The sequence below is a fragment of the Strongylocentrotus purpuratus genome, unplaced genomic scaffold (assembly GCF_000002235.5).
Source record: "Strongylocentrotus purpuratus isolate Spur 01 unplaced genomic scaffold, Spur_5.0 spur5_scaffold_2, whole genome shotgun sequence".
Lineage (NCBI taxonomy): Eukaryota > Metazoa > Echinodermata > Echinoidea > Camarodonta > Strongylocentrotidae > Strongylocentrotus > Strongylocentrotus purpuratus.
The window spans coordinates 208,764-224,350 of record NW_022145605.1 but is presented as its reverse complement, the minus strand read 5'-3'; the positions used below and the strand labels follow the sequence as shown (position 1 = coordinate 224,350).

At 37.5% G+C, this 15,587-nt stretch overlaps 3 long non-coding RNA genes across 11 annotated transcripts in view; all 3 read left to right on the top strand.

Moving 5' to 3' along the window:
- Nucleotides 1-7,418, top strand: part of LOC753605 — a 29,220-nt gene extending 21,802 nt beyond the window's left edge. The window contains exons 10-12 of one of the 9 annotated variants that reach the window (XR_004065109.1): nucleotides 4,983-5,270; nucleotides 6,695-6,965; nucleotides 7,319-7,418. This is a non-coding gene — a long non-coding RNA (uncharacterized LOC753605). Of the gene's footprint in view, nucleotides 1-4,982; nucleotides 5,271-5,586; nucleotides 5,711-6,681; nucleotides 6,990-7,305 lie in introns of those variants that run through there. The other 8 variants (XR_004065106.1, XR_004065108.1, XR_004065107.1 and 5 more) reach the window with 8 other exon arrangements.
- Nucleotides 7,419-8,497: 1,079 nt separating this feature from the next.
- LOC115926572 lies at nucleotides 8,498-10,739 on the top strand. The gene is made up of 2 exons (XR_004065113.1): nucleotides 8,498-8,681; nucleotides 8,999-10,739. It is a non-coding gene; the product is annotated as an uncharacterized LOC115926572 (long non-coding RNA).
- A 1,276-nt stretch (nucleotides 10,740-12,015) lies between these two features.
- LOC115926365 lies at nucleotides 12,016-13,654 on the top strand. Its single transcript, XR_004065046.1, has 2 exons — nucleotides 12,016-12,105; nucleotides 13,551-13,654. It is a non-coding gene; the product is annotated as an uncharacterized LOC115926365 (long non-coding RNA).
- The last annotated feature ends 1,933 nt before the right edge of the window (nucleotides 13,655-15,587 follow it).

The following is a 15,587-nucleotide window of genomic DNA, read 5'->3' as shown; positions in this document are numbered from 1 at the left end:
GATAAATCTAACTTGCTTAATGCTCTGCAGTATTTAAAAGCAAATAATAAGTGGTATTTTGATGTTACAGTAAATGATAAATGGGAAAACTCACTTGAACGAAATGAAAAAGATAATGAAAAGGAAGAAGCAGTGGAAATCGGTGGTAAAGCTCGTTTAGCAAAATATTGGAAGGAAATGGAAGAACAAATTGATAACATTTTGTCCAAAGACAAAAATGCTAATGAAAACATGCAAGACAACAGTAAACTACAACAAAAAATAGATGACAAAGACACTGAAGACGATATGGAAGAACGCTTACGTGGTATTCAGTTAGACTCGTGTCTCCAGCCAGTAGATATTGGACAGGAAATATTAGATCAGTATTTTGAAGACATAATATGTTGTGCTCCTTGTGAAGGAAGAAGCCCTGTATCAATTCTTCAAGATGAAAGCAATGAGGCCAAATGTTTCCCAGTATTATTTCCTAAAGGTCAACCAACATTCCATGATAGAAGAGATGAAAAAATAACATTAGGCCGTTATCTGCATAACCGACTGATGCACGTGGACAATAGATTTGCTCAGAATACAGATTACATCTTTTATGCACAATATATCTATGAAATTCAACAGGTTATATCACAAGTTTCTATCGCTTTAAGGCAAAGTCCAAACAAAAAAGATGATTCGTCTTCAATAACTGCCTCAGATTTGAAAGATGCAGAGAAAGTTAAAAAAATACTAAAATCAGACAAGGGCTATAAATTTTTAAAGCAAATTCGTGGAACACCTCCATTCTGGCAAAAGACACAAAAAGATGTTCTCGCAATGGTAAGACAGCTTGGAAAGCCCACATGGTTTGCTTCTTTCTCATCTGCCGATATGAGATGGCCAGAATTAATGAATACATTGCTTAGACAAAAAGGAGACACCAGGGAATCGAGTGAATTAGACTATACAGAAAAATGTAATCTTTTAAGATCAAATCCAGTAACAGTTGCCAGAATGTTTGATAAAAGATTTCACACTTTTATAAAGAGAGTTATTTTATCTCCCGCTGCACCGATTGGTAAAGTAGTTGATTCATTTTGGAGAGTAGAGTATCAAGCTCGTGGTTCCCCTCACATTCATGCCTTGTTCTGGGTTCAAAATGCTCCACAGTTGGGTATCGATAAAGATGATGATGTCGTACAATTCGTAGATAAATACATTTCTTGCCAGAAACCGGATGAAAAGGAAGATCGAGAACTGCATGAAATAGTAAGCAAGGTCCAACAACACAGTAAGAAACATTCTAAATCTTGCACAAAAACAGGGAAGGCGTGTAGATTTAATTTCCCGAGACCACCATCTGGAAAAACATTCATTGTAACACCTGTTGAAGAGATTCCAGCTAAAGATTGTGGGAAAGTGCAAAATAAGGGAAAGGACAATGATCAAGTTAAAGCTTCTGAAAAGACTAAAGATGATGCAGAGAAATTGTTGAAGTCAGTTAAAGATGCATTATCCAATGGAATCGAGTACAACAGTGTAAACCATCTCTTTGAAAAGCTTGGCATTACACAAAATCAATTTGAGAATGCACATAATGAATTAGCATCACAACAAAGTATAATCATCAAAAGAGAAATACAAGATGTATGGGTAAATCAGTTTAATCCAAGTCTACTAAGAAGCTGGAATGCCAACATGGATTTGCAGTTCGTAACAAATGTATTTGCATGCGTGGCTTATATTGTATCCTACATGTCAAAAGCTGAACGAGAAATCGGAATGCTATTGAGTCATACACTATCAGAAATGAAAGAGGGAAATGAGAACGCAAAGGAAAGCATGAAAAAACTTGGCCAGGTGTACATGCAAAATCGTGAAGTGTCTGCTCAAGAAAGCGTCTATCGTGTTTGCAGTCTCAGATTGAAAGAATGTTCTAGGAAAGTGGAATTCATTCCTGTTGGACCCGACCCTGTCAGAATGAGTTTACCATTAAGCGTTATAAAAAGCAGACCAGATAACGATAATGATGATGATGAGAATGTTTGGATGCCTAGCAAGCTCGACAGATACAAAGCTCGACCTAAAAACGCAGAATTCAGTGATATGTGTCTTGCAACGTTTTGTTCTCAGTATAGAATCTTAACTGCATCCCAAAAGCCAAGTACAAGAAGTAAAAATGTCTTTAAATTAGATAACGATCTGGGGTATATTCAGAAGCGTACTCGTACGGGAGATGCAGTAGTAAGATATCCCCGATTCTCACCCATCATCTCACCCGAAAAATATTATTTGAGCATTTTGCAACTCTTTCTGCCATATTTTGAAGATGGACAATTAAAGCCGCCAACATTTGAAACACATGAAGAGTTCTACGAGACAGGTTCTGTGAAAATATGTGGACGTGAATTGGAGAAAGTCTGGTCAATTGTCTGTACTAACCGAAAGAAGTTTGAAATGAATGCCGATGCAATTGATCATGCACAGGAGCATCTTGACAAATTTGGTCCACACGAAGATGCATGGGGTCTTTTATGTCCGGAAAAGGAAGTAGAGCGACTTGAACATCCCAAAGAAAATGTAGATGTCGAAGATTGTGATGGAGATCTTGATATCCCAGATTTAAAGAACGAACCGAAAAAAGATGACTATAGCATCGAACTACGTTCTGTAAAAATTTCCAAACAAGATGGACATTCTTTGATGAGGTCTTTGAATGAGAAGCAACAGAGTGTTTTTTACAAAATACGACAGTGGTGTTTAGATAGAGTAAATGGAAAATCGGTCGAACCGTTTCATATGTTTCTAACTGGAGGTGCTGGCACTGGAAAGAGTCATTTGATCAAATGTCTTTACTATGAAGCAACACGTATACTAGCCCGAATGTTGCCACATCCTGATGATGTCTCAGTATTGAAAATGGCTCCAACCGGAGTAGCTGCATACAATATCAATGGCCATACTATACATAGTATTCTTTCTATTCCAATCAATGCACAAGTACTGTATCAACCGCTGAGTGATGAGAAAATAAGTGTCCTTCGAAATAAGCTGGCTGAATTGCAAATTTTAATCATAGATGAAGTATCAATGGTAGATCAAAAGATGATGTCTTACATTCACGGCCGCCTACGACAAATAAAACAATCACGAGATCAAACTGCTTTTGCTGGTGTTTCAGTTATTGCTGTGGGAGACATGTATCAGTTACCTCCAGTCTTAGGAACTCCTTTATATAAAGACACACTCAATGGTGCATTGTGGAATGCTAATTTCAAGAAAGTAGAACTTGAAGACATTATGAGACAAAAAGACGATACCCAATTCGCTTTTCTCTTAAATAGATTACGTGTAAAACAAGGGGAAGAGATTCTCTGTGATGAAGACCTAGCAATGCTCAAGTCCTGTGAGACTGGTGAAGAATGTGAAAATGCTCTGCATATCTATGCATGTAACAATGAAGTAGATGCTTGGAACAAGAAATTATTGCATAAAAAATGTGGAGATGTGATATGCGTAAAAGCACAAGACATGGACAAAGATGTTAAAAAAGGAAATCAAATACGGGAAAAACCTTATACAAAGATGAAAACCCAGTTGCCTCCTTATCTGTGGATTGCAGTTAATGCTAGAGTGATGTTGCTCAAAAACATTGATGTTAGTAAAGGCCTGACAAATGGATGTTTCGGAAATGTAACAGAAATAATAACGGATCATACAAATTTGAATCCAGTTTGCATCAAAGTTAATTTTGAGAAGGCCGATATTGGTATTCATTCAATCGAAATGTCTCAAGAATCCATTGGTAAGAAATATGTGAGAAAACAATTTCCACTTAAGCTTGCTTATGCTTGCACAATTCATAAAGTACAAGGTTCGACATTAGACAAAGCTGTTGTATCATTAAAAAATGTGTTTCAATCTGGACAGGCATATGTTGGGCTTAGTCGCGTTACTTCGTTATCTGGACTTGTGATAGAACATTTCGATCCTAAACGTATATATTGTAATCCAGAAATTAAAGAACGCATTGAGATTATGAAGCCGTTTATCGAGAATGAAACTTCTGAAGATATTCACGATTATAACTTTTCTTTGGTAATGCAAAATGTACAAGGATTAAAACAGCATTTTACTGATTTCAAATCCCAGTGCCAATTTGTGAATGTAGATTGTATTTGCTTGACCGAAACATGGATTAATGATGATGATCTCTGTGACGTTATTTTAGATAACTTTCGATTTTATCATCAGCCACGACATCTGTCATACTGTAATTCTGGAGTTGGAAATGTACTCAAAGAACAATCGCACGGAGGTGTTGCAATGTATATCAAGAATACATATTCAAGTAGATTAAACATATCTGTCGACAACTTAGAGTTTATCGCAATTCTTGTCACCAAACCAGTTTCTGTTGTGATTTCAGTTGTTTATCGACCTCCATCATATAGTATCAAATCATTCTGTGAATCATTAGACAATTTGCTAGATGCATTACACAAAAGAAGCATTAGGTGTATTGTGATGGGAGATTTTAATGAGGATTTGTTTAAAGGTTCTTCACAGGTAAACAGGCTAATGTGTAATAAAGGTTACAAACAGCATGTTGTTAATGCTACTACTGAGAAGGGAACATTGATAGATCATGTGTACAGCAAGGGACTAGATTTATTGGAAACAGAGGTCATCCCTACATATTATAGTTACCATGAAGCTGTTAAGATTGCATTTTGATATTTATTGTAAGGCCAAATAAAAAAAAAAAACATGTTTAGCGTCCTGTTTTTTCGAAAAAAAGGAAGGAGGCCCTTTACACCTGGAGTAATTTGGCAATTCTATGACATATCTTTTTGCTTTGAAAATGTTACATTGGGGATTGCATAGACAGAATACTTTTTAAGTCGAATGCTTTCATTAATAATGTTAACACTTTTAAAAAAGAAACATTTAGTACTGTTTATATTCCTAATCTTCAAATGATTTTGTTTATTTCACTTCTTCAGATAACTTCTTCAGATGACTGCAAAGCGCAACATTGCAAAGCTCATTTCTACAACCCTAGTCACCAATGACAGTGCACCACCATATCCCTTTGCTCACCAGTTCAAACAAACTACCGCCCTCGAGTCAGAAGGCTGTCCTCATCATCCAACACACAGCGGTAACATCACCCAAGGACTTGAGCCCTCCGGTGATACCTGGTTCAGCAAAGACTAGGCCTTGGGGAGTGTTTACGGCTCTGTCATCATAACAGCATTGTGGCAGAAGTATGGAACACCAGCATATACAGGGTAAGGAAAGATTACCAAACTAAAATGTTTGAAAAAGCCTAACCCTACTGTACTGAGTTATTTCAAGCTCCTCCGGATAGATGGTTGACCTCGGCCACTACACTGTTGATTCCCACAAAATTGGCACACCTGGAGTAAATTGGCAATTCTATGACATATCTTTTTGCTTTGAAAATGTTACATTGGGGTTGCATAGACAGAACACTTTTTATGTCAAATGCGTTCATTAATAAGGTTAACACTTTTAAGAAAGAACAATTCAGTACTGTTCATATTCCTAATCTTCAAATGATTTTTTTTAATTTCACTTCTTCAGATAACTTCTTCAGATGACTGCAAAGCACAACGTTGCAAAGCTCACTTCTACAACCCTAGTCACCAATGACAGTGCACCACCATATCCCTTTGCTCACCAGTTCAAACAAACTACCGCCCTCGAGTTAGCCTATCCGATAGGCGTCGGGCTAAATGGCAAGTGTACTAATCGCGTTTGGGAGACTGATATCGGCGCGGGCGTCAGCCCGAGCGCCTATCATCACTGGTCAACTCATCATTATTCATATATGTGTATCGTATGTGTGACGAGCGTATTCCATGTATGATTCATAAGACTAGCCTTATTTGGTGATCGATCACTTTGATTCAACCAATCAAATATCATCTCCGCGTTCCCCATCGCTCATTGGCCTATTTTGGTCTATGCTACATAAATATTCATGAAAGAGCTTTGCAGGGGGTTCATAGATTTTCTACGAACGAAACATGGTACATAAAAGAAAATAAAACTTTTCGTAAGGACCAGTGATGATAGGCGCTCGGGCTGACCGTGCCGATGTTACGCTCCATATAAACGCGATTAGATTGCTTGTAAAGCCCGACGCATATCGGATAGGCTACCCTCGAGTCAGAAGGCTGTCCTCATCGTCCAACACACAGCGGTAACATCACCCCAGGACTTCAGCCCTCCGGTGATACCTGGTTCAGCGAAGACTAGGCCTTGGGGAGTGTTTACGGCTCTAGCTGTCACCAAAACAGCATTGTGGCAGAAGTATGGAACACCAGCATATACATGTAATGTATCGGGACCTTCACAGGGCAAGGAAAGATTGCCAAACTAAAATGTTTGAAAAAGCCTAACCCTACTGTACAGAGTTATTTCAAGCTCCTCCTGATAGATGGCTGACCTCGGCCACTACACTGTTGATTCCCACAAAATTGGCACACCTGGAGTAAATTGGCAATTCTATGACATATCTTTTTGCTTTGAAAATGTTACATTGGGGTTGCATAGACAGAATACATTTTATGTCAAATGCGTTCATTAATAAGGTGAACACTTTTAAAAAAGAAAAATTCAGTACTGTTCATATTCCTAATCTTCAAATGATTTTTTTTAATTTCACTTCTTCAGATAACTTCTTCAGATGACTGCAAAGCGCAACGTTGCAAAGCTCACTTCTACAACCCTAGTCACCAATGACAGTGCACCACCATATCCCTTTGCTCACCAGTTCAAACAAACTACTGCCCTCGAGTCAGAAGGCTGTCCTCATCGTCCAACACACAGCGGTAACATCACCCCAGGACTTCAGCCCTCCGGTGATACCTGGTTCAGCGAAGACTAGGCCTTAGGGAGTGTTTACGGCTCTGTCATAACAGCATTGTGGCAGAAGTATGGAACACCAGCATATACATGTAATGTATCAGGACCTTCACATGGTAAGGAAAGATTGCCAAACTAAAATGTTTGAAAAAGCCTAACCCTACTGTACTGAGTTATTTCAAGCTCCTCCGGATAGATGGTTGACCCCGGCCACTACACTGTTGATTCCCACAAAATTGACACACCTGGAGTAAATTGGCAATTCTATGACATATCTTTTTGCTTTGAAAATGTTACATTGGGGTTTGCATAGACAGAATACTTTTTAAGTCAAATGCTTTCATTAATAATGTTAACACTTTTAAAAAAGAAACATTTAGTACTGTTTATATTCCTAATCTTCAAATGATTTTGTTTATTTCACTTCTTCAGATAACTTCTTCAGATGACTGCAAAGCGCAACATTGCAAAGCTCATTTCTACAACCCTAGTCACCAATGACAGTGCACCACCATATCCCTTTGCTCACCAGTTCAAACAAACTACTGCCCTCGAGTCAGAAGGCTGTCCTCATCATCCAACACACAGCGGTAACATCACCCAAGGACTTGAGCCCTCCGGTGATACCTGGTTCAGCAAAGACTAGGCCTTGGGGAGTGTTTACGGCTCTGTCATCATAACAGCATTGTGGCAGAAGTATGGAACACCAGCATATACAGGGTAAGGAAAGATTACCAAACTAAAATGTTTGAAAAAGCCTAACCCTACTGTACTGAGTTATTTCAAGCTCCTCCGGATAGATGGTTGACCTCGGCCACTACACTGTTGATTCCCACAAAATTGGCACACCTGGAGTAAATTGGCAATTCTATGACATATCTTTTTGCTTTGAAAATGTTACATTGGGGTTGCATAGACAGAATACTTTTTATGTCAAATGCGTTCATTAATAAGGTGAACACTTTTAAAAAAGAACAATTCAGTACTGTTCATATTCCTAATCTTCAAATGATTTTTTTTAATTTCACTTCTTCAGATAACTTCTTCAGATGACTGCAAAGCATAACGTTGCAAAGCTCACTTCTACAACCCTAGTCACCAATGACAGTGCACCACCATATCCCTTTGCTCACCAGTTCAAACAAACTACCGCCCTCGAGTTAGCCTATCCGATAGGCGTCGGGCTAAATGGCAAGTGTACTAATCGCGTTTGGGAGACTGATATCGGCGCGGGCGTCAGCCCGAGCGCCTATCATCACTGGTCAACTCATCATTATTCATATATGTGTATCGTATGTGTGACGAGCGTATTCCATGTATGATTCATAAGACTAGCCTTATTTGGTGATCGATCACTTTGATTCAACCAATCAAATATCATCTCCGCGTTCCCCATCGCTCATTGGCCTATTTTGGTCTATGCTACATAAATATTCATGAAAGAGCTTTGCAGGGGGTTCATAGATTTTCTACGAACGAAACATGGTACATAAAAGAAAATAAAACTTTTCGTAAGGACCAGTGATGATAGGCGCTCGGGCTGACCGTGCCGATGTTACTCTCCATATAAACGCGATTAGATTGCTTGTAAAGCCCGACGCATATCGGATAGGCTACCCTCGAGTCAGAAGGCTGTCCTCATCGTCCAACACACAGCGGTAACATCACCCCAGGACTTCAGCCCTCCGGTGATACCTGGTTCAGCGAAGACTAGGCCTTAGGGAGTGTTTATGGCTCTGTCATAACAGCATTGTGGCAGAAGTATGGAACACCAGCATATACATGTAATGTATCAGGACCTTCACAGGGTAAGGAAAGATTGCCAAACTAAAATGTTTGAAAAAGCCTAACCCTACTGTACTGAGTTATTTCAAGCTCCTCCGGATAGATGGTTGACCCCGGCCACTACACTGTTGATTCCCACAAAATTGACACACCTGGAGTAAATTGGCAATTCTATGACATATCTTTTTGCTTTGAAAATGTTACATTGGGGTTTGCATAGACAGAATACTTTTTAAGTTAAATGCTTTCATTAATAATGTTAACACTTTTAAAAAAGAAACATTTAGTACTGTTTATATTCCTAATCTTCAAATGATTTTTTTTAATTTCACTTCTTCAGTTAACTTCTTCAGATGACTCCAAAGCGCAACGTTGCAAAGCTCACTTCTACAACCTTAGTCACCAATGACAAGGCACCACCATATCCCCTTGCTCACCAGTTCAAACAAACTACTGCCCTCGAGTCAGAAGGCTGTCCTCATCGTCCAACACACAGCGGTAACATCACCCCAGGACTTCAGCCCTCCGGTGATACCTGGTTCAGCGAAGACTAGGCCTTGGGGAGTGTTTACGGCTCTGTCATAACAGCATTGTGGCAGAAGTAGCCTCGATCTCGACCAAGACATTTTGAATGCCACTCTGTATGGCTCAGCATCCTTTTTTTTCTTTATTCATACTAACGTGTGTTCATGTCCATTTTTCCACCTATGATTCTTACATTTATTTTCTGATACCATGTTTCTGTGTGATTTTAGTCTTATTTTTACTGGTATGACAATGTAAACATATACCTTTGTTCCACACAAGATATTTTGGGATTTTGTGTGCACTTCCATGTAACTACATGTATTTTTATATGATAGTTTTTGTTTCTGATTGTTCAATTCCTTTTACGCTCTCATTCCTTTATAGTTGTATCTTATTTGAGACAGAGAAAGAGAGAGGGTGAATAGTAGAGAGAGAGAGAGAGGGGGGATGCAGAAACAAAGCGCCATTCATGATGTATTTTATTACATTTGTGTTTTAACTTTGCACATACATTGCAAGATTTCGGGGATTTAACACGTTTATTTTTCTGTAAGTTTGTAAATCCTTGTATTCACACAGTGTTTTGAGTGATATATTGTAAAGATAGATCTTATGCATGCTCCTTGGGAAAAGAAGTTATACATGCTTGTCACTCTTCTTATCTTGGCATTACCGTAATTCTTATATTGGTTGATGTTGCTGATATATGAAACAGAATCTGATGGATATCATTGATAACAGTTACTGTTTGTCTTCTTTTTAACATCAGGATAACAGATCTTATTAGTACAGCGAAAGACAATTCACTGTAATTTGTTATATTTTCATATATTACACGATTATGATTTTCAATGGCACATGTTTGTACACTACAATTTTATGTCATTAGAGGTCACATATCCAGTTTGTTTCGTGAATAGTCAATATTGGATTATGATATGATTATAATGTCAGTTTATTTGCAACATTTACCCCATATATAGTGGTACCTTACGATCAACTGTCAATATCTACTGCATTCACTATACATAGCAGTGTCTTGCTTGCTGTAACAAAGATGTATATAGGGCTGTTAGGGATTATCCATAATGTACATTGTTTTTTAGTTTTATTGTTATTGTGTTTATCTGAACTTATATCTCACTTCCTATGTAGGGGGCCTTTCATATAATCAGTAGGTATCTTGTTTATGTACCTGTTTTATATATGTATTCCATTTCTGTTGAATATATACATGTTAAAATGCCCTTTTCAGAGATTTGTACAATGCTGCTCTTTTCAGTATGTGCTTTTATTTTGGTATATCAAATTTAATTGGATTTGCTGTTTTTTTTTTTTATTTTTTTTTTTAATGTGTTCGAAGATGATAGGTGATTACCATTTGTAATATTGCATTGCGGTTCTTTTTTAGATCGCCAAGGAAATAGCGTGATGTTAAGTTTGGTGCAGAATGTCATTTACATGCATGTAGATAGGTCTATGCAATTTAGCTTTGACTTTGGTTTGATAAGCTTAATTGTTTAGTGCTTTGAACATGAATTTAACAATGAATAGACCTGTTTACTAATGTACTTCATTTCATGTTTCTGTCTATAGTACATGGTAGGGGTAAAAAAAGAATACAAAGGTTAGAAGGAAAAGTTAAAGAAGATTGGGGAACACTGGAAGACATAATAGAGGGAGAACGAGAGTCAGAGGCGGAAAAGGGAGAGGGTGAGAGAGTATAACAAAAGAGAAGGGCGGAGATAGATCGAGACATCGCAAGAGAGACAGAGGGAGGCAAGGAAGGGAGAGGGTGAAGAGTAGAGAGAGAGGGGGATGCAGAAACAAAGCAAGAGAGAGGGGCAGAACAAGAGAGGAGAAGGGGAATATAGCAAGAGAGAGAGGAGAAAGAGAAAGAGATGCAATCGAGGCACTCTACTAGCATAAATAGATTTGAATATTTACTATATAGAGAAAGGGAGAAGTTATAGACAATCATGATGATGATGAACATGAAGGTGATGGTAATGATAATGTTAGATGATGATAATAATGATAATGTTAATGATGATGTTGATGATCATCAGACCATCACGATGATGATGATCATGATGATATTGATGATGATGATCATGAGCGTGATCCTGACATCTGATTGAAAAAAATGAGGGGACATTTAGATAGCATATAGTCTCAGCTACAACATGCTCAAAAATATTTTTAAAAACAAGCGGAAATAACGGCGATATTGCTCTCTAAAGACAGGAATGTAGAATCCAGATTTGAGAAAAAGTCATCTCCCATATAGAAAAAGAGAGAAATTATAACGATATGTACATGTAAACAATGATCATAATGATGATGATGATGATGATGATCTTGATAGTAATTAATGGTGATGATGTTGATGATCATGATCATGATCAGACCATGATGATGATGATGATATTGATGATGATCATGAGCGTGATCCTGACATCTGATTGAAAAAATGAGGGGGACAGTTAGATAGCATATAGTCTCAGCTACAACATACTAAAAAATCAACAAAAACCGAGCGGAAATAACGGCGATTATTATTGCTCGCAAAAGACAGGAATTTAGAATCCAGATTTCAGACCATGATGATGATGATCATCATCATTATGATCATGATGATCATGATGATGATCATGAGCGTGATTCTGACATCTGATTGAAAAAATGAGGGGACATTTAGATAGCATATAGTCTCATGCAGCTACATATGTACTCCAAAATCAACAAAAACCAGGCGGAAATAACGGCGATATTGCTCGCAAAAGACAGGAATGTAGAATCCAGATTTGAGAAAAAGTCATCTCCCATGGGGATTACAGGCGAAAAGTAATGGATCAAGTGATAATAGGGTAATAATAAAGTAAATATGGTTGTTTATTACATTATTTGCGATTCTACGTGTAGTTATGTGATATTTGCTATATCCATCAGAAACTTGTCTGTACAAAACAGTGAAATACTGCCCTCTCCGGCAGAATAAAGTAAGCTTAGCAACGAGCATAATGGAGTATACTTCTAGCAGTATTACTTTCGTATTTATGGACATATAAGATACGACATTTGGCGACGAGGATGGGATTCTCATTCCAGGACATCACTATGATGTTCCCCCTGCCCCTAACATTCACTCCCGACATCCTGCCCCCACCAGTCGCCCTTCTCGTACCCGGCGACGGCCTCGATATTTGACAGACTATATGTCGATGGCCATAGAACTATATTTCGGTTCCTCCCTTTTGTCAGTACCCATAGTGTTTTGGTTACATGCATGTTTTGGATGAAATGCCTTCATCTCAGTAGCTAGTTTGACCCCCCCCCCCCCAATAGTTGTTTATGCATTTTGTCATTCTGATGTTTGTCTTTACCGGTAATCTTTTCATACTGCTTCGCATCTACCATGTACCAGTTCCACTCCATCACACTGATTGATACGGAATGTTTTTTTCCTAAATCCTTTTTTCAAGCAATTTTCAGTTGTTAGTTCAATAATGCAACAGTCTATTTTTTTATATACAGATACTGTTCGAATGATGATGATTATTTTGATATGTTTGTCATTATTGTTCATTGAAAAGGGAGAGAGGAAGGATGGAAAGAGGATTAATATTTCACGAACAAAACAGATATTGTAAACAAACAAACAAAAAATGATATAAATGTACGTACATGTATGTATGTGAAATTACTGTACACTGAAAGTAAAAACATGATGTGTTTATTAGTAATTTCGTTCAGAAGCATTATTGTTGTATATTTGTGTGGTACAATGTATTTTTAACTTGGACTGTTCTTTGCATCATTAGTTCCCAAAAGAAAAAGTACAAGAACAGAAATGATTTATTTTGGTTAATAACATCTATTTTATTGTCATGCTGTGCAAGTACACATATATGCACAACTTTGTTGCAAATGATGTTGAAGTGCCAAATGTTGCACAATACTCTAATGTTTCAGTTTGGTGTTTAGCAGACCTCAATAAGGTGTTTTCAAGGTTGTTAGTGTTATGAAAGTTCTATTTGACTTTGTCTAGTATTTTGCAGTTCATGATTTCGACAAGGATTTTGTAATGTCAGGTTTAAGACAGCAGTCCTTTTATTGTTGTGTTTGCATTCAGTTGATCTGAAATATAACTAACCTCGTATAGGATTCTACACAAATACAAGTGCTAACAACTCTCAGAAGAAAATAGCCAAATCACTCATATATATTTTGGTTGTTAGATTTGATTTTAATATCCAAACCGATTCAGTTACATACTATTATGTGCCGATACTGTATGTATTCAACAGGCTTAATGCACCTTCTCCAACAGTATAGGAAACTCTATCCCAAAGAAGGGAGAGGTGTAGTAATGTGATATTTGCTATGTATATCCATCAGAAACTTGTCTGTACGAAACAGTGAAATACTGCCCTCTCCGGCAGAATAAAGTAAGCTTAGCAACGAGCATAATGGCGTATACTTCTAGCAGTATTACTTTCGTATTTATGGACATATAATATACGACACTACGTGTTTTAAAATTCAAAGGAGATTGCACAGTGAAAGGTCAAAATGAAAAAAAAGTGAAGAAAAATATTGGTAAAGACGCCCGGACTCGAACCAGGGGTCTCAAGGTCGGAAGTCAAGTGCGTTACCGATATACCAAAACATTTCCAATAGCGATTACACGTAAACGGAAAATGGAATTCGCAAATCCAACTTTGCAAGTGAAATATGAGCATGATCCCGGCATCTGATAAAAAAATAAAGTAAACATTTGTGATAGCTCATTGTCTCAGCTACATCATACTCAAAGCTCAGCGAAAACGAAACTAAAACAACGGAGATATTGCTCGCGAAAGACGGGAATGTAGAATCCAGTTTTGAGAAAAAATCATGTCCCATAGAGAATACACGCAAAATGTTAAAAATTGACATGCCCCCTTTAATCGCAAATTACGCAATGATCCATTTGTCAAAATGAAAAATTGTGGCAACTGCATTTGTAGAAAATTGTCTCAGCTAGAACATATCAAAATTTGGAAGAAAATCGGTCAACATTTACAGAGATACAATCAATTTTCCAAAAATATGCTGACGTCAAAATATGCAAATTGAAATTTTGAGTTCGGAGGCCATTATGATGACGTCATGAGTTAATTGAGGGTCAAATGAGACATGAAATCATATCTCCAATTCATACTCTATCAAAATATGAAAACAAAATTGGGATCACCTTGCATCCTTAAGCGCTACAATGTATTTTGTATAGGCATGTTTTTGCCCATGTATGCTATGTATTACAAGAGCTCGCACGCACGGAAATTATCTTAAACGGACGCTCATTCCGTTATTAATGGGCAGAAAAAGGTGAAAAAGGTATCAAAATGCTTGGGAAAATGTGCCAAATACGATGACAGAGAAAATTTGGCGATTCTATGTTGAAAAATACCAGTACGCGCGAAAACGCGCGCGCATGTGTGTGCGCGCGTTTTTTTTGCAAAATGCTTAGAATGGCCTAAAACGTGTGCAAAATGAATTTGGGACGATTTTGAGCATTTTTATTTTTTGCGCGCGCGCTAACGCGCGGACGTACGCATGCGCGTGCGTTTTCTGACTTGAAATTGACCGGACGGATATTGACCTTAATCATGATAAATATGAATGAGAAATGCCTTTTCGTTATGAAGATATGATCATGAGTAAAAAGTACCAAAAAAAACACAAAATGGCGCCTGGATGACGTCATCAAGACTTGATGACCTTGAAAATGTTACACTGATGTCTCATGACAATGACCTATGACTGTGCCAAAATTGAACGAAATTGATTAAACCGATCTTGAGTTATCCTGTTCACAAAAAAGTGGGAACAATAAATAAAAATAAAGAATAACTAGAAATTTAATTCGTCATGGGGACGAATTAGGTGGTCTGTCTTCAAGTCTTATGATGTATTATAATATTTACTATATTGAGAAAGGGAGAAGTTATATAGACATGTAAACAATGATGATCATGATGATGATGATGATCTTGATAGTAATGGGGATGACGATGATGATGATGATGATGATGATGATGTTGATGATTATCATTAACAGACCACGATGACATCAGACTGAAAAAAATGAGAGAACATTTAGATAGTATATAGTCTCAGCTACAACATACTCAAAAATCATCAAAAATCAAGCCGAAATAACGGCGATATTGCTCGCAAAAGACAAGAATGTAGAATCAAGATTTGAGAAAAAGTCATCTCCCATAAGGATTACACGCAAAAAGTAATGGATCTAGTGATAATAGGGTAATAATAAAGTAAATATGGTTGTTTATTACATTATTTGCGATTGTACGTGTTTTAATATTCAAAGGAGATGGTAGAGTGAATGGTCA